The 26,497-nt window shown below is 45.2% G+C and overlaps 1 long non-coding RNA gene across 1 annotated transcript in view; it reads left to right on the forward strand.

Moving 5' to 3' along the window:
* LOC143982685 (uncharacterized) overlaps positions 1 to 22,846 on the forward strand; it is a 57,166-nt gene extending 34,320 nt beyond the window's left edge. Inside the window, exons 2-3 of the long non-coding RNA XR_013274500.1 lie at positions 13,420 to 13,482; positions 22,784 to 22,846. This is a non-coding gene — a long non-coding RNA (uncharacterized LOC143982685). The remainder of the gene's footprint in view (positions 1 to 13,419; positions 13,483 to 22,783) is intronic.
* The last annotated feature ends 3,651 nt before the right edge of the window (positions 22,847 to 26,497 follow it).

The following is a 26,497-nucleotide window of genomic DNA, read 5'->3' on the forward strand; positions in this document are numbered from 1 at the left end:
TTTTTTCTTTTTTTTCAATTTTAAAACTTTGTGACAAAAATCAAGGTCTGCAAAATACTCACCATGCTTCTCGGCAAATAGCTTGGGGTGTCTCCTTTCCAAAATGGGGTCACTTGGGGGGATTTTGTGCTATCTGGGCATTCTATGGCCTCCGAAACTGTGATAGGCAGTGAGGAATGAAATCAAAAATTTACACCCTTAAAAAGCCTAAAGGTGGTGCTTGGATTTTGGGTTACCGTACGCGGTTAGGCTCCCAAAAGGTCTCACACTTGTGGTATCCCCGTACTCGGGAGAAGCAACAGAATGTATTTTTGGGTGTAATTTCACATATAACCATGGCATGTTTGAGTAATATATTATTTAATGACAACTTTGGGCAAAAAAATAATAATCATAATGTCTTTTTTCCGCAACTTTTGTCAAAATATAAAATATTCCATGGACTCGACATGCCTCTCAGCAAATAGTTTGGGGTGTCTACTTTCTAAAATTGGGTCATTTGGGGGGGGGTTTGAACTGTCCTGGCATTTTATGCACAACATTTAGAAGCTTATGTCACACATCACCCACTCGTCTAACCATTTGAAGACAAAGCCCTTTCTGACACTTTTTGTTTACATGAAAAAATATTTTTTTTTTTGCAAGAAAATTACTTTGAACCCCCAAACATTAGGTATTTTTTTTAAAGCAAAGGCCCTACAGATTAAAATGGTGGGTGTTTAATTTTTTTTCACACGGTATTTGCGCAGCGATTTTTCAAACGCATTTTTTGGGGAAAAAAACACTTTTTTAATTTTAATGCACTAAAAATCACTATATTGCCCAAATGTTTGATGAAATAAAAAATATGATCTTAGGCCGAGTAAGTGGATACCAAACACGACATGCTTTAAAATTGCGAAACGTGCAGCGGCGACAAACTACATACATTTTTAAAAGCCTTTAAATGCCTTTACAGGTGACCACTTTAGATTTACGGAGGAGGTCTACTGCTAAAATTAGTACCCGCGATCTGACCTTCGCGGTGATACCTCACATGCATTGTGCAATTGCTGTTTACATATGACGCCAGACCGACGCTTGCGTTTCGTCGTTGTGCCTTAGCAGGGGGGGACAGGGGTGTTTTTTTTGTTTTGTTTTTTATTATTTATTTTGCTTTTTTATTTTATTTTTAAACGGTTCCTTTCATTTATATATATATTTTTTTTATCATTTTTATTGTTATCTCAGGGAATGTAAATATCCCCTATGATTGCAATAGGTAGGAACAGGTACTCTTTTTTGAAAAAATGAGGGTCTATCAGACCCTAGATCTCTCCTCTGTCCTCAAAGCATCTGACCACACCAAGATCGGTGTGATAAAATGCTTTCCCAATTTCCCAATGGCGCTGTTTACATCCCGCAAAATCGAAGTCATGAAATGCTCGTAGCTTCCGGTTTCTTAGGCCATAGAGATGATTGGAGCCATTCTGGTCTCTGATCAGCTCTATGGTCAGCTGGCGGAACCACCGGCTGCATTCTCAGGTTCCCTGTTGGGACAGGAGAGCCTGAGAAAACCATGGAAGACGGTGGGGGGGGGGGACATTCCCTCCCACTGCTTGTAAAAGCAGTCTAGAGGCTAATTAGCCGCTAGGATTGCTTTTACATAAAAGCCGACCGCTGGCTGAAAATAATGATACCAAGATGATACCTAAACCTGCAGGCATCATTCTGGTATAAGCATTCAAAGTCCAGCAACATACCAGTACGTTGCTGGAACTGGTATATATTGTAAAAAAAAATTCATGCAGCCTGTGGGCTGAACGAAAAAAAAAATATTGATCGGTGGGTATGCCCACCATTAGAATACCTCCCTTCATCCACCAACTTCTAATGGTGGGCATACATGCACCATTTATATATGCCGAAGCATGGGGGCATCCTCCCGCAAAAGTTAGGAGCAAATTGCTCCTCCACCCCTTCTGCCCCCATGCTTCAGCATATATGCTCTTTTTTTAACTGTGGTGGTGAAATCACCTCCGACAGTGCTGGAGACACGGCTTTATGTATCGTGGGAGCAAACGCTGTTGCTGTCAAGATAAATAAATCCACACTGCAGCAGAATGGCGTACCTGCTAAGCAAATGATGGTTAACAATAAAACAAAGTAAAATTACAGTATAACAGTAGGACTTACCATACCTGCAAAGCAAATACAAAAAAAAAAAATAGCAAAAAATAAAACATTTAACGCAACCTGTGCCTAAAATATATATATGCCGAAGCATGGGGGCATCCTCCCGCAAAAGGTAGTAGAAAATCGCTCCTCCACCCCTGCTGCCCCCATGCTTCGGCATATATGCTCTTTTTTTTAACTGTGGTGGTGAAATCACCTCCAACAGCGCTGGAGTCAAGGCTTTATGTATCGTGGGAGCAAACGCTGTTGCTGTCAAGATAAATAAATCCACGCTACAGCTGAATGGTGTACCTGAAAACAAAAAATGGTTAACAATAAAACATTGCAGAATAGAATACAGTACAAAGGAGCAGAACAATAGAGAGAGAATAGAGAGAGAGAGAACAATAAAACAACACCTATTTTTTTATTTTATTTTATATATTTTTTGTTTTTTTACTATTTTTTTTTATACACTTTTTTATGTAACTTTAACAGTTCTGTTGTAACGGTTCCAGCGGTTTGGGTCTCTCAAAATGCAATGGCATCTTGGGAGACCCTGTGAACGTGTGCCTAGCCTGTGCAATGCTGTACCCTACTCTAAAACTCAACTAGTTCATGGTAGCGTTCAAAACATTCACCAATGCAAAGACCAGGATTGTCAGGACAGAGGGGACAATAATGACGGGTGTCATGCCTATATGCGCGCTTTCTGCAGACACAACATTTTCTTTGGGGGGCTCGTTGGGTAGGGGTACACGGGAGGACATAAGGATAATGCCTCTCATGCAGCCGGCTTACTGCATTTGGTTGGGGAAGGTGAGGTGGAGCACCGTCTGGATACAGAAGGGCTCTGACGATATCCTCCTGGAATTTAAGGAAGGATCCAGTCCGTCCTGAAGCTTTGTGTAGCACATAAGCATTCAGCATAGCCAATTGGAATAAATAAACAGACACTTTTTTGTACCAGCGTCTGGCCTTACGGGCAACTAGGTACAGCACCAACAACTGGTCATTGAGGTCCACCCCTCCCATATTTTGGTTATATTTGTGGACACAGAGGGGTTTCTCCACAACAGCAGTCGCCGTATGAATTTGGACCGTCGTGTCTGCATTAAGGGAGGTAAGAACGAAAACATTCTTATTATCCCTCCACTTCATAGCGAGCAAATTATTACACCGCAAGCAGGCTCTCTCCCCCAGCCTAAGAAGAGAATCTACAAGCCGCTGGGGAAAGCCCCGGCAATTAGGTCGCATGGTGGCACATGCTCCAATCTGCTGATCAAACAAGTGACTAAACAGTGACACGCTCGTGTAATAATTGTCCACATATAAATGGTACCCCTTTCCGAATAAGGGTGACACCATGTTCCACACTATCTTGCCAGCACTTCCTATGTAGTCAGGGCAGTTCTCCGGCTCTACGTGACTATCTTTACCCTCTGTGGCAGCAGGCAGGTAAAGTCACCTGGTTGTATCCAGGATGGTAAATATGTGTGTCCTAGATTCAGGCTTTTTGCAGACTTTTACAATTAGAGGGGAAGAGTTAATGAGCCCAGCTGAATTAAGTGGGCTCATTAAGGCCTCTACAAAAAACCCCAGCATGCATAGGGAGATGCTCCATCCTGGAACCAGTTTTGTGTGTATAGACTGGGGAGTCTGAGATCTGTTCTGTGCGGTGAGTTAACGCCTGTGTGGCAAACCCCTACAATAGAGACAGGGACTGGGGCAGCACAAGGCTGCACCCAGTTGTTAGACAGGGAGTCTACGTGTGTAGTTAGAGGTCAAGCTGACCAGGATTTATTTTCTTGTTTTATTTTGTTTGGCTGTTATATGTATCACTGCATGTAGCCTAAATAAACCGGATCTTTTGTTTTTTGCACCTACACCGCTGTCTGCTGTGCCTGACTTTGTGTTGTGAACCCATCCAGGGGGTCACACACACCCGCTACCGAGCGAACCCCCTCACAGTTGGTGGAGAATTTTGGCAGTTTTTTTTTTTTTGTTAAGGCCAGCATGGAGGAGATACTGAGACAGCTGGCTCTAGCAAATGCAAACCAGCAGCAAATAAATGCAGGTTTACAAAAGAGCCTTGCAGCTCAACAACAAGCCCAGCAGCAGGCAAATGCAAATCAGCAGCAGACAAATGCAACTTTGCAGCAGAGTTTGGAAGCCCAGCAGCAGGCAAATGCAAATCAGCAGCAGACAAATGCAACTTTGCAGCAGAGTTTGGAAGCTCAGCAACAAGCCCAGCAGCGATCTGAAGCCCGCTTCATAGACCTGTTGCAGAAGCAAGAGCAGAATTTTCAACAGAAAATAGAGACATTAATACAGCAACGTCCGCAGACCAATGAAGCAAGTGGTTACAATAATACCGCATCCTTTGGTGTGAGCCGTTTACTGACAAAAATGACTGGAGAGGATGATCCGGAGGTGTTTTTGACCACATTTGAAAGGACTGCTGAAAGGGAAAAGTGGCCTAAGGAGCAATGGGCTGGACTGGTGGCCCCTCTGTTAACTGGGGAATCGCAGAAAGCTTATTATGACCTAGAGCTTGACCAAGCAAAAGACTATGTGGTGCTAAAAGCAGAAATATTGGCACGGCTGGGTGTCACCCTGGCAGTCTGGGCTCAGCGTGTGCATAACTGGACTTTTCAGGTTGGAAAACCCCCCAGGTCTCAAATGTATGACCTCATTCACCTGAGCAGGAAGTGGCTGCAGCCAGAGACTTTGACCGCACCAAACATTGTGGAACGTGTTGTTATGGATCGTTTCCTGAGAGCTCTTCCTACTGCCATCCAAAAATGGGTAAGCCATGGAGACCCAGAAAATGCAGATAAACTTGTGGATCTGGTTGAGAGGTACTTGGCTACAGAGAACTTGACCACCTCTTCCAGGGACTCACGGACTTTCCCCCCTAAGACCAGATCATCCCCAGTGGCGGGTAAGATGACTCCAAGGGGTGAGGGTGGAGAGAGTGAGAGGGTGGGAGTTCTACCTAAGGTCTGGCGGGAGCAGCCCAGGAAGCCCATGCTGCAAGAGGCAGCGAAAAAAATTATTTGCTACCGCTGCCGGCAAGAGGGACATATTGCAGTCAATTGCCCAGTTGTGGATGAGCCTATGCAATGTGACTTTATAAGGGAGAGACGTCAGTCGCTGTTTGCGACAGTTGCATGCACTGCCATTCGGGGACCTGAGAAACATTTATGTAAAATGTGTATTAATGGTAGACATGTTGATGTGTTGCTAGATTCAGGTAGCCTGGTAACATTGATAAAATCTGAATTAGTTACTACAGAGATCTCTGGGAAGAACAGGGTGGCTGTTATTTGTGTGCATGGGGACACCCGAGAGTATCCTGTAACTTCAGTGTTTTTTGAGACCCCCAAAGGTAACCTCTCTCATCAGGTGGGGTTAGTGTCTCACTTACCACATGATGCTATTGTGGGAAGGGATTTTCCAAAATTCTGGGAGCTCTGGGATTGTCCTGAGGCCCCCATTGGTGCCCCTATAAACCAGGAAGATGACCAGAATTCCTCTGGGGGTGGTGAGGACTCTCCTGAATTTCCCTTGTCGGTATTGGCGGGGGAAACTCGAGAAACTGGGGAGGAGCCAACATCCTCAGATGAAAACATGCCGTCTGTGGAGTTTTCGGATCTTGAGGTTCACAGGGAAAATTTTGCCACAGAACAGTTAAAAGACCCCACCCTAATAAAGGCACGGGAAAATGTGGTGAAAATAGATGGCGAGTTAGTGAACCCAGATAAGACTTGCCCTTATCCTTACTTCACTATGGAAAGGGACCTGCTATATCGAGTGGCTCAAAGGGCAGAAGAAACCATTGAGCAACTTGTAGTGCCCAAACCTTACAGGAAGTTGGTGTTAGAATTGGCTCATGGACACATTCTGGGAGGTCATCTGGGGACAGAGAAAACCAGAGAGAGGGTATTGCAGAGATTCTATTGGCCTGGGGTCATGAAGGAAATAGAAAAGTATTGTTCCTCCTGCCCTGTGTGTCAGAAGTCGGCACCTATGCCACATTTCCGTAACCCACTGGTACCTCTTCCTATCATTGAGGTCCCCTTTGAGAGGATCGCAATGGATTTGGTAGGTCCGATAATGAAGTCTGCTAGGGGGCATCAGTACATTTTGGTTATATTGGACTATGCCACCCGTTATCCGGAAGCAATTCCTCTCCGAAATACCTCGGCCAAAACCATAGCCAAAGAGCTATCCCTTGTTTTTAGCCGCGTGGGTATTTGTAAGGAACTGCTTACGGACCAAGGTACACCCTTTATGTCCCGGGTTATGAAAGAATTATGCAAGTTGTACAAAGTGAAGCAATTGCGTACATCTGTGTATCACCCCCAAACAGATGGGTTGGTTGAAAGATTCAACAAAACCCTAAAACAAATGTTAAAGAAGGTGGTGGATAGAGATGGAAAGAATTGGGATTGTCTAATACCCTATCTGATGTTTGCCATTAGGGAGGTACCCCAATCCTCTACGGGTTTCTCACCCTTCGAGTTGCTCTATGGGAGACACCCAAGAGGGCTGCTGGATATCGCCAAGGAAACTTGGGAAAATGAGAGTTCTCCTCACAGGAGTGTGATTGAGCACGTCGCCCTGATGCAAGATAGAATTGCACAGGTAATGCCAATTGTAAAGGAACATTTAACCCAAGCGCAGTTAGCACAGCAGAGAGTGTACAACCGTGGGGCCAAGACCCGTACTTTTTCCCCGGGGGATAGGGTCTTGGTGCTAGTCCCTACGGTTGAAAGCAAATTTCTGGCCAAATGGCAAGGTCCATATGAAGTAATTGAAAAAATTAGTGAGGTGAACTACAGGGTTAGACAGCCAGGAAGGCGAAAGCCGGAGCAGATCTATCACGTCAATCTGCTGAAAGCCTGGAGGGATAGGGAATCCCTAGTCGCAGAGACTTTGTCACAAGTACAGCCTGATTGCTTAGTTCCTGAGGTTGGAATAGCAGACACCTTATCGAAACCCCAACAACAGGAGGTTAAAGAGTTTGTACTTGGTAACAAAGAGATTTTCTCTGAGCTTCCGGGACAAACATCTGGCGTAGAGCATGACATTATCACCCCGCCAGGAGAAAGGGTAAAACTAAAACCTTATAGAATGCCAGAGGCCCGACGGGAGGCAATACGTGGGGAGGTTCAAAGGATGCTGGAATTGGGTGTGATAGAGGAGTCCCAGAGTGACTGGTCCAGTCCTATTGTACTAGTGCCCAAACCTGATGGGAGCTGGCGGTTTTGTAATGATTTTAGACAATTAAATAAAGTTACAAAATTTGACACCTACCCCATGCCACGTATAGATGAGTTGATTGACCGGCTGGGAACAGCCCGATATATGACAACTCTTGATCTCACCAAAGGGTATTGGCAAATTCCCCTGGCCGAGTCGGCCAAGGAGAAAACTGCGTTTGTAACCCCAGATGGGGCATTCCAATATAAGAGAATGCCGTTTGGGTTACAGAATGCACCGGCAACATTCCAGCGGAAAATGGATAAGATTCTGAGGCCCCATCAGAAATATGCTGCAGCTTACCTGGATGATGTGATTATCCATAGCACAGACTGGGTCTCACATTTGCCAAAAGTACAAGCAGTCCTAGACTCTATCCGGGAAGCTGGGTTTACGGCCAATCCAAAGAAGTGTACCATTGGACAGGAGGAGGCCAAATATCTTGGGTACACTATTGGGAGGGGGGTGATAAAACCCCAAGTCAATAAAGTCGAGGCCATACAGAGTTGGCCACGTCCCAACAGCAAGAAACAGGTACAAGCCTTTCTGGGAATCGCTGGCTATTATCGACGATTCATTCCCCATTTTGCTTCTCAGGCTGTGCCCCTCACCAACCTGACAAAAGGGAAAGAGTCGGTTATGGTTAAATGGTCCCCAGAGGCTGAGGAAGCATTTCAGTCCTTAAAAACAGCCTTATGTAGCCAGCCAGTGTTGTACTCACCAGACTTCTCTAAGGACTTTGTTGTACAAACTGATGCATCAGACGTTGGGTTAGGAGCAGTGTTATCCCAGGTCTGGAACGGGGAAGAGCACCCAGTCATTTACCTCAGCAGGAAGTTAAAGTCCCATGAGGTAAATTACTCCACGATTGAGAAGGAATGTTTAGCAGTGAAGTGGGCTCTAGATTCCCTTCGGTACTATCTGCTAGGTAGGCACTTTGACCTGGTGACTGATCATGCTCCTTTAAAGTGGATGGCTCAGAACAAGGAGACCAATAGAAGGGTAAATAGGTGGTTCCTGGCCCTACAGGAATTTAACTTTACAGTTAAGCATCGCCCTGGTGTTAAAATGGGGAATGTGGATGCTTTGTCTCGGATACATGCGTGTCTGACTGCTGGTGTTACAACCCCAAGGTTGAAACAAGAGGGGGGGGGTATGTGGCAGCAGGCAGGTAAAGTCACCTGGTTGTATCCAGGATGGTAAATATGTGTGTCCTAGATTCAGGCTTTATGCAGACTTTTACAATTAGAGGGGAAGAGTTAATGAGCCCAGCTGAATTAAGTGGGCTCATTAAGGCCTCTACAAAAAACCCCAGCATGCATAGGGAGATGCTCCATCCTGGAACCAGTTTTGTGTGTATAGACTGGGGAGTCTGAGATCTGTTCTGTGCGGTGAGTTAACGCCTGTGTGGCAAACCCCTACAATAGAGACAGGGACTGGGGCAGCACAAGGCTGCACCCAGTTGTTAGACAGGGAGTCTACATGTGTAGTTAGAGGTCAAGCTGACCAGGATTTATTTTCTTGTTTTATTTTGTTTGGCTGTTATATGTATCACTGCATGTAGCCTAAATAAACCGGATCTTTTGTTTTTTGCACCTACACCGCTGTCTGCTGTGCCTGACTTTGTGTTGTGAACCCATCCAGGGGGTCACACACACCCCCTACCGAGCGAACCCCCTCACACCTCATAAACCTTAAAACTACGTGTATAGCCTGTGGCCCTGTCACAGAGCTTATACACCTTGACACCGTATCTGGAACGCTTGTTGGGAATGTATTGTTTGAATGACAAGCGACCAGAAAACGTAATCAGGGACTCATCAACGCAGACAACTTGATGGGGAGTAAACAAGTCTGCAAAACGTTGGTTGAAGTGGTTTATGAGGGGCCGAATTTTGTAGAGCCGATCGTATGCGGGGTATCCACGAGGACAACAGAGTTCATTGTTGTTGAAGTGCATGAACCGCAAAATCTGCTCGTATCGTGCCCTGGACATGGAAGCAGAGAACACATGCATATGGTGAATTGGGTCAGTGGACCAATATGACCGCAACTCACTCATTTTGGTTATGCCCATGTTGAGGGAGAGGCCCAGAAAGATCTTAAATTCGGAAACCGTAATTGGTTTCCAATGTCTGGCAAGGGCGGACCGGGGAATAGTGGCGATGTGTTGACCAGCGTACAAATTGCTTTGGTCCACAATAGATCTATAGAGATGTTCGGTGAAAAACAGTGAGTAAAATCAAGCGGCGTAAAATCAACTGTTTCCACGTTAATGCCAGGTTGGCCAGTGAATGGGGGAAGTACAGGTTCTGCAGAAGTGGTGGGCCCCCAATCAGGATTTGCGAATTCTGCAGGAAGGGCACTATGGGTACGATGGGCCTGTCTTTGTCTTCGTCTTGGTGGCAGCGGGACACTACTTGTGCTTGCCACCTCGCCAGCTTGAACTGCACTTATGGGACTCGCCATGTCACCACGTGCTACTGCAGTGCTGGATGTACATCCAGGATGTACTAGGCCGCTGGTGCTTGCCAGTTCACCAGAAGGATGAGGGGCCCTAGTACGTCTCTGCTCCATACGAGGGACCTGCGGTTCCTGCACCTCAACAACAGAAGAAGTTCGGGATCGGGTACGCCTGCCCTTAACAGGGACCTCATCTCCGTCGTCAGAGCTATCTGTCATGGAGCCGCTGTCCTCTACAGGATCGTATTCTGAGCCTGACTCTGACAGATGAGTCACTTCCTCTTCACTATCTGTCATGCTCAGAAACGTGTAGGCCTCTTCACTAGTGTACCTTCGCTTTGCCATTTTGGGCTCTAAATTTAGTGGTACACTAGTGAGACTCACAGGTAAAAAAGCACCTAGGCTGTCAGCGACTGTATCAAAACGCTACAAACATAAACTGTTAGCGATCGCAGGGATCAAGCCTGACTCTGTGAACGCTGCAGTTATGTGTGTTGTGTTTTGTAAGTGACAGTGATCGATCGATACTGCACTTGGGTGGGCTGGGCTGTGCTTGGCGGAGGGGCTAAACGCAGGTGCTAGCAGGTATCTGGGCTGATCCCGCTAATAATGCGTTTTTGGGAAACCTAAACTGCTAGCGACGCTAATATAGATCTGATCAGATCAGATATTGATCTGTTCAGATACTATATTACTAAGGGAGGTGTATGCTTTGCGCGTGGGTGTTAGCGGTACTGGCACTAACCTGATGCTGCATTGGGCGACGCAGACCCTATCTGACCCTTAAACTTATATCACCTGCCGGGTGATCAGGGGGTTAAACCTTTATTAGGTAATAAATGGCGAGTGCCCTGAAACTATAAAAAAATAACTAACCAACCAGCGTCACCCGTAACAGTTATATGGTGATCACTGGTGAAAGGGTTAACTAGGGGGCAATCGGGATTAAAACCTTTATGCGGTAGTATATGGGGGTCCCTGACGCTATAAAAAGCTGCAGCGAACCTAAATACCTACCTGCCTAACTAGCGTCACCTGTGACACTAATACAGCGATCAGAAAAACGATCGCTTATTAGTGACACTGGCGACGGGGGGTGATCACGGGGTTAAACCTTTATTGGGGGGTTAGGGGGGTACCCTAGACCTAAAGGGGGCTAACCCTAACTGCCCTAACAGTTATTGCAGTCACAAATGACACCAATGCAATAATAAAAAAATGCAATTGGTGTCATGGTGATTGGGGGGGGGGGTGATCGGGGGGTGAAGGGGGGGTGAAAGTGTGCCTGGCATGTTCTACAGTGTAGTGTTAGGTGCAACTCACTGATCCTCTCTCCTCGGTGCCGGAACGAAAAAGACTGACACGAGGAGAGATTACATCACTTCCTCTGCCTGTGTTTACATTACAGGAGAGGAAGTGATGTAGTGCTAGCATTTCATTAGTCAGGAGCGATCGCGAGGGGGTAGCCATGAATGAATGGCCGCCCCCTCAACCCGGATCGCTCCTGCACGGAATCCGACCTCCGCTGGCACCGGGGGGGGGGGGGGCGATCAGGCCCCCCACCCACGAGAAGGCATGGACATACCTGTACGCCAATATGCCTGCCCGTGCCATTCTGCCAACGTACATTGGCGTGCGGTGGTCGGCAACTGGTTAAACACCAAAAAAAAAAAGGCAAAAAAAAAATAAAAAAAAAAGATGATGCAGCCACCACCTCAGTAAGCTGCAATATATGAAATTTTTTTACTTTGGTTTTAACCCTTTCCCGCCGAGCGTACGCAGATATGCGTACTCGGCTTCCGGGGGTTATACCGGGATGATGCCCGCACCTGCAGGCATCATCCCGGTACCGTTTTTTGCAGCAGGCGATTGGCTATCCAGGTATAACAACCGATGCGGCTAAAAGCCGCTTGGCTGTTATGCCGGAGGAGCGGGAGGGGACGTCCCCCCCTCCCGCCGCCTCTCGCCGCTGCTACCGGTGCTCCCGCTCAATCGGGAGCACCGATTCCATGTCCGATGGCTCCGGCTGCTGCGGAGGAACTGGAACAAAGCCGTAATCGGCTTCGTTCCAGTCTCCTCATCGTAAACACGGAAGCGACGTCATGACGTCACTTCCCGTTTACTCGGCTGCCAATGGCGCTGGTTTTAAAAAAAATATCCGGTATTCAGAATCGCCGTTTTCGGCGATCTGAATACATTGAAGTGTAAAGGAGGGGTGGGGGGTCTTTTAGAACCCCGATCCCTCCATAAAGAGGACCTGTCACCACCTATTACTGTCACATCGGATGTTTACATTCCTTGTGACAGCAATAAAAGTGATCAATTTTTTTTTTTTTTTAAACAATTTAGTTATTTTAAAATAAATAAAAAATAAAAAATAAATTTTTTAAAGCGCCCACCGTCCCCGCGAGCTCGCGAAGCAAAGAAAACGCATACGGAAGTCGCGCCCGCGTATATAAACGGTGTTCAAATCACACATGTGAGGTATCGCCGCGATCGTCAGAGCGAGAGCAATAATTCTAGCACTAGACCTCCTCTGTAACGCTAACCTGGTAACCGTAAAAATTTTTTAAAGCGTCGCCTATTGAGATTTTTAGGTACCGTACTTTGTCGTCAATCTACAAGTGCGCGCAATTATAAAGTGTGACATGTTTGGTATCTATTTACTCGGCGTAACATTATCTTTCACATTACGCAAAAAAATTGGGCTAATTTTACTGTTTTGTTTTGTTTTTTTTCATGAAAGTGTCCCTTTTCCCAAAAAGTTGCGTTTAAAACACCGCTGCGCAAATACCGTGTGACATAAAATATTGCAACAATCGCCGTTTTATTCTCTAGAGTCTCTGCTAAAAGAATATATATAATGTTTGGGGGTTCCAAGTAATTTTCTAGCAAAAAATATGGATTTTAACTTGTAAACACCAAATTCCAAAAATAGGCTTAGTCATGAAAGGGTTAATACTGCTTTAAGGAGGGAAACGTTTAGGTATAATTATTCCTCCCTTGCGTTTTTATATAAAGTGTTTCTAAACCCAAGTAGAAAAATGTATAATATTGTGGGTTACCAGTTCTTAGACATGATGACTGCATTTGTTTTCTTTTTTAAGCCAAGAATATTTTCAGAAAGTACAGAAAATACCTGTTGATCTTGGCGGAAATGCATTGTCCTTGTCACTGATTGTGAAATGATCTGGAAGCAGAAAGCAGTATTATCTTTGTGTGTAGGTTATTAATTCCATCAACTTCAATGGAGATGAACAAAGGCAGCCATATTTGAAGTGCAGCCTAGTGTAAAAAGCATGGCTTCTGCTATAAATACAATGGAAGATCAAGGGTGGCCACACAGGGAAAGGACCTGTGTTATCTGCGTGTTTTTACTAGGGAAAAATAAAGTAAAATATCTTGAAAAAAAAGAAAACAAATGCAGCCACCTCATCCTATGGGTGGGTGATAAACTTAAATATGTTTAATTTTGATTTTTGATCCACTTTATAATGTGTTTTTTTCTAATGTTATAAATCGTATCTTTCATAGAAAAGAAATCTTGCAAATGAATTTTCCAGAAAAGAAAAACAGCAAAAATCTCTGGAAAACAAGGTAAAGTATTCTAAAGGATATTTAATAAAATATTTGTGATGGTACTACATTACAAATATGTAAATTATAGTATTAGTGAGACAGTCTGCTTTGGACAGTTGAGAAGGTTTTTACAGGGCAACAAAATATTAAAACTTTACAGGGATAGAAAACTCAACAACTAAGGGGGATGTTCAAGTCAAACCGGGACTTTTAAATGTACAGATATAAAATGGGATGCTAGCATGCATAAGTGGCAAGTGTGTCCTATTACTGATAGGCAGTGCACATGTCTTGGGCCAGTCCAGAGACCATTAATCAAGATGGCAGACAACAGTGTTAGTGCGTGCATTGAACAGCATGTGATGATGAAGATTATTGTGAATGAAGGTGTTAAATCCACGGATATAGAAGACTTCAAACACAGTACGGTGATGAGGCGCTCAGCCGCAGGAAGACATTTTTCAAAGATGACCATATGTCCGTCAGTGACAATCCTGACTGTAGTGGTTCCCAACCCACAGCAGTCATTCCTGTGAACATTTAAGCCCCATACACACGATCAGAAATTCTGCCACTAAATGTCGACCGTGTGTATGCTCCATCTGACTTTTTCTGGCAGAATTCCAGCCAGCAAAGGATTGAGAGCAGGTTCTCTATTTTTCGGTCGAAAAAAGTTCCGATCGGAAATTCTGACCGTCTATACAAATTCCTACGCGCAAAATTCCTACGCATGGTCGGAAACAATTCGACGCATGTTCGGAAGCATTGAACTGAATTTTCTCAGCTCCTCGTAGTGTTGTACGTCACCGCGTTCTTGACGGTCGAAAGTTCAGAGAACTTTTGTGTGACCGTGTGTATGCAAGCCAAGCTTGAGCGGAATTCCGTTGGAAAAAACTTGAATGGTTTGTGTGTACGGGGCATTAGCGTGTGGAAAGTCTGATTCTGGATAATTTATGCATAACCTGTCGAGAAAGAGACTAATCTTTCTGTGGAAACAGTAAACACAGTCATTTGCGAACATTTGCATTTTCAAAAGATTAGCACATGTTGGGTACCAAGACAGCTTTCCACTTTCCGCTTTTACTGCTGGGTACAAGTCTGCTTTCTGTCTTTGACCTGCACAGAAGAGTTGAAGTCTGCACTGCGTTGAAGGATTCTATAAAATCTGACAAATCTTTTCATGCCAAAGCTTTACAGGCATTAGTTTATATGCTGGTATAAATGTAGCAGGGGAGTATGGCTAAAAATAAATGCAGTTTCCACTCCTTGAAATGTGTTTTTATTATATAAACTCAAATGTCCTGGTTTGACTTTAACGCCCCTCGTACAAATCTGCAATATACTTTAAGAGAATATTATTGGGTATTTGCAATGTTTTGGTGGATGTACTTTTTTACTCATCCACAGGAGGATTGGAGACTTGCTTTACAGACTTAATTCTGGTAAAAGTTAGCTGTGGAGCACTTTCCATGTCCAGAGCTACTGGCATTACCTCAAGTGAGTCGGTCGTAATTACTTAGGTCACTAGACCCTATTGTCCCCAGCTCCTGCTGGTTTTTCTGTGGAAGGGTTAATGCTCTGGACTGAACTCAGTCATTATGTATTGGGTGGAGTGTTGTGCTCTGTTGCTCCTGCTTGACACGAGCCAGTGGAACTTAATCTTCGATCCGTTCCTGCTGCCTTTGGCCATCTGACCCTCGCCTGCCACTAGCCTCCCAGGATTTGTGAGTACCCACTGGGTGAGGGGCGGGTTGATGGATAATCCCTCTGGGGTGCATGAGCTCACATTCTACCAACGGTTCTGGAGCTGGTTGCAGCTTGCCTTTTGATGTTGACGTCTGCAGCCTGGAATCCCTTTATTGTCTGATCTTAGAATCTGTTCTGTGATCAGAGTCCTCCTTAACTCTGAGTGTGGTTGGGCCTGCTCCCCTCTTGACTGAGGTTTTTACGATGGTCATAAAAGATTTTATGGCCCAATTTACCCAGTTATTTTTGACTGACTGCAGAAATGCATTCCAACATTTTTTCATGCAGATTCTATATCAGATTTGCCAACAGAGTTAGTGGCTTCTGAGGCATCAGTTGCTTTGGTCCTTGGCTGATGAACTCCTGCTGAGGTGTTGCAGTCTAAAGTTATTATTCCCAAATGAAAAGAGACTTTTTTGGCTCTTACTGGTGCCGTGCACATCATTCTTAAACTAGGGGATTTACAGTCAATACATATGCTTTAGGCACTTTGGATAAAATGTGAGCTGTGGAACTGTTAAGTAAAATAGCTTTTGATCTGCATGGTCTTTGATGGATAGGGTCTTTTCAGACCAACTCTTAACAACATCATCAAGGATGCTGCTGGTGGCAAGAGTACCCATCTTCCTCAGTAGAAGAAGCTTAAGGAATAGAATGCAAAGTCTTCTTAATCCCTGTCTGTAAGGAAATGTCTCTTTCTTTTTCGACCCCCATGTCAAGCCCCTCAAGCTTGGTTCCCTATCCACCTACAAGGTCTAGCACTTAAAAGTCTGCCAATCTTCAGACAATCCTTCCACTACATTAAGATTTGTGCCCCCTTTCCAGAATGGGGGCATTTTTTTATTAACCTGGGGGCCTGAGTAATTTGCATCTCTGATGCTTGGGTGCAGGAGGTTGTATCCCAGGCATAGAAACTGGCATTTCCCCACTTTAGCATACCTCCATTGAGCTCTCTCGGCTCACTTTAATCAAAGTGTCAATGCCCCAGTTCCTGTGGCAGAATGGTCCTGGGGTTTTACGCCAACTTGTTCACAATTTTAAAGCCCAAAGAGAGAATTCACTCCATTATGGATCTCAAAGCTCCAAATGTCTTTATTCGAGTCCAAAAATTCCACATAAAATCTACCAAATCTGTCATTGCCTCTTTTCACTAGAGAGACTATTTGGCTTATGGGATATTCAGGGAGGAACCTAAACTCTTCTTTCAGATAGAAAAAAAGATAGATTGGATCTTATGGTGGGCAGAACTTCATGTCGCAGTCTTTTCTATACTTTTCTTATGTGGACAAGTGGCAGAGTTTCTCATCCAGGGGACAGGAGAGCATGATACTGGGAGGTTAGGAGAGCACAGTACTGGGAAATCAAGAAGCATGGTACTGGGGAGTCAGGATGGGAAGTCAGGAGGGTATGGCACAGGAGGAATCAGGGGGGCTCAAGGGAGAATGGTAGAGGGGGGGGCTCAAAGGGGCATGGTAACAGGAGCCTCAGAAGGGCACAGTACAAGAGGACACACCCCGTGGGGGGGGGGGGGGGTTGGCTCAGGAGGGCACACCATAGGGTGGCTCAGAAGACAACAGTATAAGGGGGCTCAGGTAGGCACACGACAGGGGGCTCAGGTGGACATACCACATGGGGAGCTCAGAAAGGCACGTTACATGGGAGCTCAGGATAACATGGTACAGGAGGGCAGGGTACAGGGGAACTCAGGACAGCATGGTACAGGAGGGTACACCACAGAGGGGCTCAGGAAGGCATGGTACAGTGGAGGTTGTTTTGCCTTTTCATTTAAATTTTAAACTGAATGGGTTGTTTTACAAGGTGATTGTTTACAATCACTTTAAGTGCCTGTCAGCAAAGTAACTGTAAGAAGGCTTTGTTTTATAGCCGCCCCTTTGTGGTTGACCATCTTTTCAGCTCTTCACTAGAAAAAATCTTTAAAAAGGCTATTAGGGGAAAGAGTTTTTACCCTAGCTACACAAAAATTGCAATCAACGGCCCAGGTCAACAGTCTTATTCTACTTGAAAGCATTCTTTTGTTTCTTTAAGTCAGGCTCCAGTCCGTGGACCCACAAGTCATCTTTTACCTCCCCCTCCTCAGGCTCAGGGGGGTTTAAACATCCTGGGCAATCCAAGCAATCAAAATCTGTAGATAAATCCACATCTGTATGAAGATCTTTCCCCAGTAGCCTACACGTGGGTGCAGGAAATTGTATCAAAAGTTACAAAATAGGGTTTTTCCCTCCTTCTTCCGCCTCAATTTTTCACTTCACTTCTTTCTGTGTTCAATAGACATTCTAGAGTTACAAATTATTTGTCCATCATTACTTCACAGTACCTCCATCCTGATCAGTCATCCTGTCCATGTTCAGAAAATGCCACAACTATGGCTTACATCAGTTAGTAGTACGGCATCAGGATTGTTGCATTGGCAACAGAGGTGGAACTTATCCTGTCCTGGGTGGAGTTTCATGTTCTGTATTGCATTGTCAGGCAGATTTTTTTTTCATTAGGATAATTGCCTCTCCAGTCCATCAGAAGGTGTTCCAGGACATGTGTCTGCATTGAAAAATGTAATATGTCTTATCGGATCGGATGAGATCTGATAAAAACGGAAATGCTGTCCATTTTTGTCCGTTCTCTCCATAGGAATCAGCGGCGCTCTGACAGGCCCCTCCCTGCTCAGTGAGCAGAGATGGACCTGCCATCCGCTGGCTCAGCGGAGATTAATGGAGCGAACTCCTGCTGAGCTGGCGGATTCCGCTAAACAAATCCGCCTCATGTTGAAGGGGCCTAATTAAGTAATTGTGTTGCCTTCTCTGTGTCTGATTCTTTGCCTAGATGTAATAAAGGCCATCACAGTTTGCCTTTCTGCCACTGCTTCTTTTAGGCAGACTGATTAATTTTGTGTCATTCCATAGGCCTCTTAAAGAGATTTCCCAGCTTCCAGATAAACTATCTCTGACAACTCATGGCCCATGAGTTGCTAAATGAAGTGCTTCCTTTTCTCATAGTTGCTCACTTTACTAGGGCAATGAGTGTTTTTGTTTCTTGGCCTTTCATTACTAGGCCTTGGTCTCACTGATTTGTAAGGATGTGATCTGGTCTTTTGTATACACTTTCTGTTTTACAAGACCTATGTGTCTGCTTTCTCAGATGCTCCTTCCTCAGATTGTTTCTCCAAACAGCTCTTTGAGAAATGTCCTTGTTCTTTGTTTTTTTTTTCCTTCTTTGGTTGGTTTGCCTGTGTTAGTACTGCTTTGGCGTAGGTTGCTAAATTATCAAGCTTCACCCCTAATGGATGATAGACAAAGTAGGATTTTTATACGTAAAGCAGAGTTCCGCCCACTTTTTGAAGTCCTCTGCATCCCAAACCACTGTGTGCGCTGAAAATTATTTGGCATATCTCTTTTTTTTGACTCACTGTTATAATGAAGATTGAAATCTTAATTTCCTCCTCTTGGCAATGGCCAAGTGTGTAATTTCCTGTCTGCAATGCCTCCTGGGAGATGTTTGTCATCAATCCGAGGAGGCAATAGGCATCGCTGGGCCATAGCATTGTGTTATTTCAAAACTGGAAGTGACACCATGCAAGGTGTTGGCCAGCGCCATTTTTAAAAAGGGTAACCAGGCTTTTGTTGCCATGGTTACCAAAGCTTCTTATACACAGTGATGGGCGGTGGGGGAGGTGGCTGGAACATCTTAGCTCTGATTACATACAGAGCCCGGGGGACAGCACAGCCTTTAATAATCATTTAAAAAAAACAATACTATGATGGGGGCAATTTTGATGGTGGCAGTATGATGGGGCAGTTTTGATGGTGGCAGTATGATGGCGCAATTTGATGAGGGCAATTTTCATGAGGGCAGTATGATGTAGCAATATTGATGGGGGAAGTATGATGGGGCAATTTTGATAGTGGCATTATGATGGGGCAATTTTGATTGGACAGTATGATGGGAGCAATTTTGATGGTGGCAGTATGATGGGGCAATATTAATAGTGGCAGTATGATGAGGCAATTTTGAGGGGGGCAGTATGATTGTGCAGTTTTGATAGGGGCTATTTGGGGCAGCTTGTGCAGATTGTATATGATATCCCTTGTTTCTGTGCATATTAGGGCTGTGGAAATTAACAATTAATTCCTCAATTAATCGTTAATTTTTTTTGATCGATCAAAACTCTGGTGGGTGTAACAACATGTCCGCTTTCCCCTTCCTTACTGTGGACCAGTGTGGGGTGTAGCAAGATGGTCGTGACAGAACGTCACTTCCGTAGCAAACTGCGATGGGTTGCAAAATATGTCGTTACACCTCCGTCTGCTAATGAAGGGAAGGGGGGGAGGAGTCCGGCGATGCCCGCGCCAGCTAACAGCAAATCAAATACAAAGTCTGTGCTGATGTGTGCTCCACAACTTGTGCTGGTGTTACCGACCCTGTCAAATGTCCCTAAAACTTGCTCAGATATCTTTTATATATATATATATATATATATATATATATATATATATATATATATATATATATATATATAAAATATGCACAGAAATATGGGATATCATTTACAGTAATCTTTGTAAATGTAGATAGACTTCCTGGTTCCTGGAGGGTGAGGAGAGGTCTCCATGGCTAAGGGGTGGCAACTTCCTCTGACACTGCTGTTGCTATGGAAATCCGACCTACAACCTATTACACTGCTCATGCTGCTCTGGGCATGTGCAAGATCTGGAGGTGCCTGTTGGGTAACCAGCATGAATGGAATACAGGAAGAAATAGAGTCTGGCTTCAGTTGCCTACATATGAGATGGTCACGGCCTGCTGAAACTTACAAAAAATTAAAATTTTGGCTGGAAAACCGCTTTTATGTAAAATTATTTTACATTTCCCCACTCATGCTATCGTTCTCTCTTTGACCTGTTTTACCACAACTGAGCAGGTGCGGGTGGGAGGGGCTGGCCATCCTTTGGATTTAAATACTAAAATCAAACCTCACAAATGTAAACAAAACACATTTTCTGAGTGTGAAAATATGAAAAGGCGGAAAACGAAAGCCTGGCGGGATGAGCAGAAAACAATTGGTGGCGGACCACCTCAAGGAATTCGCACGAACAGATAAGCAAGATGGCGGGTGAAGCCCTCCACAGACGCGGAGTGGTGGAACAGCAGCTCTGCGATTCCAGAAACCTAGTACGCCCCAGCTGCAGTCCGGGAAAGCTGAGAAACAGGAGAAACAGCCTAAATTGACCCTGGAACAGATGTTCTCTCAGTTAATGGAGGCCATCCACTCAAGCAACATGGCCCTGACAGGTAAAATGGATGAGATTAAATGTGACATAGGGCTTGATATGCAGAGCATGAGAGACAGAATGGCAGAAGTGGAAAACAGGATATCTTTATTGGAGGATGCTGTTACTCCTATGTCTAAATAGCAGAAAAGCAGATTGTTATATGGCATCAAAAATCTGATGTTTTTGAGAACCAGATGCGCCACATAACTTAAGAATAGTCAGTTTTCCGGAGAAAGCGGAGGGGTTTAACCCTGGGGACTTTATAGAAAAATGGCTGAGAAAGGTATTCCCAGATATGGAAGTTTCAGCAGCATTTGCAGTTGAAAGGGCACATAGGGTGGCGGCGGTAGTACCAAAACCAGGGCTTCCCCCTAGACCTTTGCTGGTGCGCTTATTAAATTGCAGAGATAGAGATATGATTTTGTGAAAGGCAAGACAAAAGAGAGAGATTTATTATGAGAACAGTAAAGTGTCAATATTCCCGGACTTTTCTTTGGAGCTACAAAAGCAACGGGCAACTTTTTATTAAATAAAACGAAAAATGAGGCAGGAATTGAATACTCCATGGCGTATCCAGCACGGTTGAGAGTGGAGGAAGGAGGAAAGACTATGTTTTTAGCACACCGGAACAAGCCAAAGAATGGTTGCGGACTGTTAAACCTGTACCTCAAAAAGAGGAAGTAGGGAGCTGAGGGAAGCCCCTGAAACATAGGTGTTCTGAAGGGTTCCATGACTGGATGCTGGGCAGGGGGTGGGGGGTGGAGAGAGGGGAGGGAAAATCTTTTTTTTCCCTTATATATAGGGTGGGGAATGTGGTTTTTGTTTTGTTTTGTTTTTTGTTTGCTTTTGGGTGTTTGTTGTTGGTTTTGATGTTTTGGTGTTTTTGGGTATAGGGGAGCACAATGTATTTGAATATAGTATAGATTGTGATTACACGTGAGGGAAGAGAATAGGGGGAAGGGTGAGCAGAAAAAATAGGAAATATAGACACTAAAGACTAAAATTAAAAATTATATTATTAAACACAAGATTGAGGGGAAGAGATTAGGGGGGAGGGGGCAGAGGGGGGGTAAAGAATTAATAGGAAAATAGAGATGTAGACACGGGGGGGGGGGGTGTTGTGGGAGGGGAAAGGAGGGGATTTAAAAAAAAAATTCCCTCTTTCTTTTTCGTTGTCTTTTTCTTTTGTTTTCTCCCTCCCTCTTCTCCTCCTCCTGGGGGGGGGGGATTATTATTTTTTCTCTCCTTCTTCCTCTCTTCCCTTCTTCCCACCCTCGCCCCTTCCTCCTGCTCTCCTATATTCTTTAAGAAAATAGGGAGGGGGGGGGGGGGGTTGAGGAGCAGAAGGGTCGAGATCAAAACAAATTACCTATATGGCAAAATGCAATATATCGGTAATGCTCTAAAAAATTGTTTGTGGAAGAATGTAGTTGAATGGGTGAATGAGTGGGGAAGGAGGAAGGGATATGTAGAAAGGAGAAAGGTTACGAGGGAAAGAGTGAGACTCAGGATTCCTGGTGAAAAGAAGGTTAAAATTAAAAAATAACTAATATGAGTAATCAATATACTTTTTTGTCATGGAATGTGAGAGGTATGGGTACGCAATTAAAGCAAACAGAAATTAGTAAAGTGCAAGCTAAGATATTTTGTATTCAAGAAACACTTGACTAAAGAGAGACTGGACTATTTAAAAAAACCTTGGATACAATGGTCGAGTCACTCATGTCATACAACATATTCAAGAGGGGTCTCTATTATGGTGCATCGGGCGGTGATGTGGGAATGTATTAAAGAAAAAAGAGATCCGGAAGGGAGATATGTTTTTGTTTTTGCCTTGATACACTCATTATCATTTGTAATTATGGGGATATATAATCCTTCACCCGCTACAATGGGATTATTGAAGGAAGCAATGTTATTTATGTCAGAATATCCAGAGGCACATGTTGTATGTATGGGAGATTTTAATATGTGCTCAATCAGTTCCCGCACGTACGTCAGCAGAATGGCACGGGCAGGCAAACTGGCATACGGGTATGTCCAGTTAAATTTGCCGCCCTGCCATCACGTGCGCGCCGCCGGCAGTGCGTGCCTGTGCCGATCGGGACCCCCGTGAGTCCAGGGTTTTTATAGATACATAACATGAAGGAAGTATGTTATTTTTAGACCCTCTTTTTTCAAATTAAGAGAAAGCCAGGTGATGGTAACTTCTTTGATACTTTTAGTATTTAACAAAAATTACTTCAGTATTATATATACCTAATTTATTTCCCATCTCTCATTTTTAGTTGTGTACTTTGAAGAAACAAATTGAAAATAAAAATAAGGCCATAGAAGAGCTACAACAGGAAGTATGTATTTTAAAGTTACTAAGTAAATATTTTGGGCAATAAAAATGGGGTAAATAACACGATAAACTTCTACAAAGGATTGTAAAGTGTCATTGAGTTTAACTTTCAGACCTCCTGATCTGCTTGTTTTAACATGTAAGATTTGTGTTTCTTTCTGCCACATACATTCAATAAATTATATTAGCATATCTCCCAACTTTTGAACTTGAAAAAAAGGACAATATTTGGGGGGGGGGGGGGGGGCAGAACATGCACGTGTAGCGCACTGCAGTGAAAACTGGGTTGGGCCATATGTGTGTGGTTTACAAATATTTCAGCAGCACATTGATAAGAACCTCACTTGGCACTGGTATATTTCTGATAATGACAGAACTACATCCAAGAAGGTATTGCTAAAGTGGTTGTATACCTACTTTTTCAATTTTTACCTACAGGTAAGCCTATAATAAGGCTTACCTGTGGGTAAAATGAATATCTCCTAAACCTATACGGTTTAGGAGATATTCACTTTGCATGCAGCCGCTGACGTCAGTGGCGCATGCGCTATGAATGCCCGGGAACCGTTGCCAGATCTTGCCACATGCGTGCAGCCGCTGACGTCAGTGAACCTATACGGTTTAGGAGATATTCACTTTGCATGCAGCCGCTGATGTCAGTGGTGCATGCGCTGTGAATGCCCGGGAGACGCTGCCAGATCTTGCCGCATGCGCGCGAGCGTGACGTCATCGCGGCTCTGGAACCCAATGTCAGCTCTCTGGGTGTTGACTGGTCTGCAATATGGGGACCTTGTTCTAAGGTAAGTATTTCACTAGCTCATTATGCCTTTGCGTTACTGTTTTTTTTTCTCTCTCTTTCATTCATTGATGGACACAACTCTTTTAATTCTTCACTCTTCATTCTTAAATTCCGCTACCTTCAGGAGAGGACTAGGCAGAACATGTAAAACATGTAAAAACAGCAAGACTGCACAGCATCGCCCAGGGGGAGGTCCCACTGGCTATAACCCCTCACCCAGCTCCCTGTAGCTCAGTTTTTTTCTGCCTAGTATAGGAGAAGGACCTGGCTCCCTGAGGGGACCATTGGTGCTGGTAATTTTTTCTGGAATTTTGATCCTGTGATCTACAATCAACAACTGGGCTAGGTAACAGGCTGGATAATGGTCTCCCCAGCCTGGCCATCGAGCATGAGCAGACCCTAGCTACCCGCTGGGTCGGCCACAACATGCCCCTTCTGCTCCAGGGGCAGCCGATGAGCTATATGCTCCGGGGCACACATACGACCGGCTTCTGCTGTCCATGTCACAGTGTGCCGTGGCCAACAGCCACCCCCTCCGGCTCGGGTGATGGGTTTGTGGTGGAATGCGTCCAGCAATCCTGACAGGAGAGGCAAGTACGGCTCCTCCTGCCTTGGCAGGATGGAGCAGCTGGGCATTCCCTGGGAGGTTGACTAGGGGGTCTCTCACTCTCACTATCCCTTATTCCCTCTTCCCCCTGCTGGGGCCGCTGTGTGACTGGGCATGAGGTGCCGGGGGGACTCTGGGCCTTGGCGGGGGTGCTGAGCTGGCTGTCAGGGTCCGCTCTTTCTTTCCCTGCTTTTTTCCTTCACAGTGAGGTACTCAGGCTGTTAGCCATGAGGAGAGCTCGCTGTGCGGGCCGCAGACATTTTGCTGAGACCGCGGCCATTTTCCTGTAGCCTTATGCAGTGTATATGCTGTCAGACATTACTTAGAAGGTTCAGCAGCCATTTTCTTGGTGATTTTTTTGCTAGGACGGCTGGCAGCCATTTTCTTGTAGCCTCAGCGAGTTTTATCTCTAGTGCTGGTGTCTGTATACTTCAGAACAGTGCAGTTTTTACTCTGAGCACTTCGTGACTGACACAGGGCTGAGCAGATGCAATAGCACAGCGCAGCACTCGATCAGGGTGGTGAGTCCTTCTGGGGTCGGGGGGCCCTTATTCTTCCAGCAGCTAGGAGGGTGGGATTTTGTGTACCTTGCCTTAAGTCCCTAAGTTGTGGCAGGCAAGTGAGGGTCAGCATGGCATCAGAAGCTGTCGCTTCTTCCCCAGTCATCCCTGCTATTGCAACCGGCTCCCCTGCCCAGAATGCGGTTGCCAGGGTGGAAAAAATGCACCGTCTTCTGGGTAAAGCTCTGATTCAGACTCTGGCCCTGCGGTGACTTGCAGCCCCTTTTCTGATGGGTCATAGGATGCGGACCAAGACCATTCAGACAGTGAGAATGACTGTGTCTGGGTTAGCGCAGGAAAAAGTAGTAGGAGCACTTATAACAGCGGTATGGGATACCCTGAAGATACAGGATGCAGCAGGAACTTGAAGGTGTTTCCGTATTTGACTTATTTTGATCTTCATCTACAAGGAATGGGGAATCCCGCAACGGGCCTTTTCAGTCCCAAGAAGAATGGAGGTTCATTATCCATTTGAGGAGAGACTCTTGAAAAAATTGGCATTTCCTCCGGTCGTTGACCCCCCCGGTATCCAGGTTAAATAAAGTAACTACAATTCTGGTAGAAGGGACTCCTGCCTTCAAGGACCTTGTTGACAGAAGGGCCGAGGCAGTGGCTCGGTCCATGTTTACAGTGGTGGGGTCAGCGTTATGGCCTGTGCTGGCCACGGCCTTGGTGTCGTAGATGCTTACTGAATGGGCAAAGTTGTTGCACAGGGAATTGGAGAGGCAACAGACTTCCCTGGTCTGCGTAGAACTGGCAGATCAGTTGGTGCATGGCCTTAAGTATGTCTGTGATACGGCCCTGGACACGACCCCCCTGCTCTCTAGAGCATCAGTATCAGCAGTGGTGCTACGGCGCCTGATTTGGCTGAAATGCTGATCTGCGAACCAGGCATCTAAAAAACCACTGGTGGGTTTGCCTTTCTAAGGTGAGAGGCTATTTGGAGCTTTGCTGGATGACATTATTAAAAATGTTACCGGTGGGAAGAGCACGTTGCTCCCACAGTCCAGAAAGGGTTAAGCAGCCACGCCGTAGGCAAGGGCCCTCTTTTTACGCTGAGAAACTTCTTTTTCACCCGCCCGGGTCGGCAGGTAAGCTTTCCAAGTCCGACAGGGCGCCTGCTGAAGGACAAAAGCATCCCTGGTTTTGCAAGCCAAACAAGTCTGCAAGCTGCACTCCATCAGGGGGACTTCCTGCTGTCCTTGGATATCAAGGATTCATACTTACATGTACACATATGCCCAGGCATCAGAGGTTTCTGCGATTTGCAGTGGGGGAAGAGCACTACCAGTTTATGGCTCTCCCTTTTGGCCTGGCGTCAGCACCCTGAGTCTTTACCAAAGTGTTAGCGCCAATTCTGGCGCTGTTAAAGGAAAGTGGGATCGCAATCGTGGGTTACCTAGATGACCTCCTGAGAGCAGCTTCCGCCTCAGAATTAAGGGAGGATGTAGCAATCACCATACAGACTCTCCGGGAGTTTGGTTGGGTGCTGAACCCAAAGAAGTCGGTGTTAGTGCAGAGAGTTTTTCTCCCTTCAGACAAGCTACAGTCTCTTCAAGCTGCGGTGAAGTTGTTAGTGAATGGCAGGTGGTCGTCACTGTGCTTCTGCATGTGAGTTCTGGGCCTCATGGTAGCCATTTTTGAAGCGGTACCATATTCTCAATTTCGCACTCGACTCCTGCAAAAGGA

The sequence above is a fragment of the Lithobates pipiens genome, unplaced genomic scaffold, assembly GCF_037356315.1.
Source record: "Lithobates pipiens isolate NorthernLeopardFrog02 unplaced genomic scaffold, aLitPip1_a1.2 Scaffold_16, whole genome shotgun sequence".
NCBI classification, from domain to species: Eukaryota; Metazoa; Chordata; class Amphibia; order Anura; family Ranidae; genus Lithobates; species Lithobates pipiens.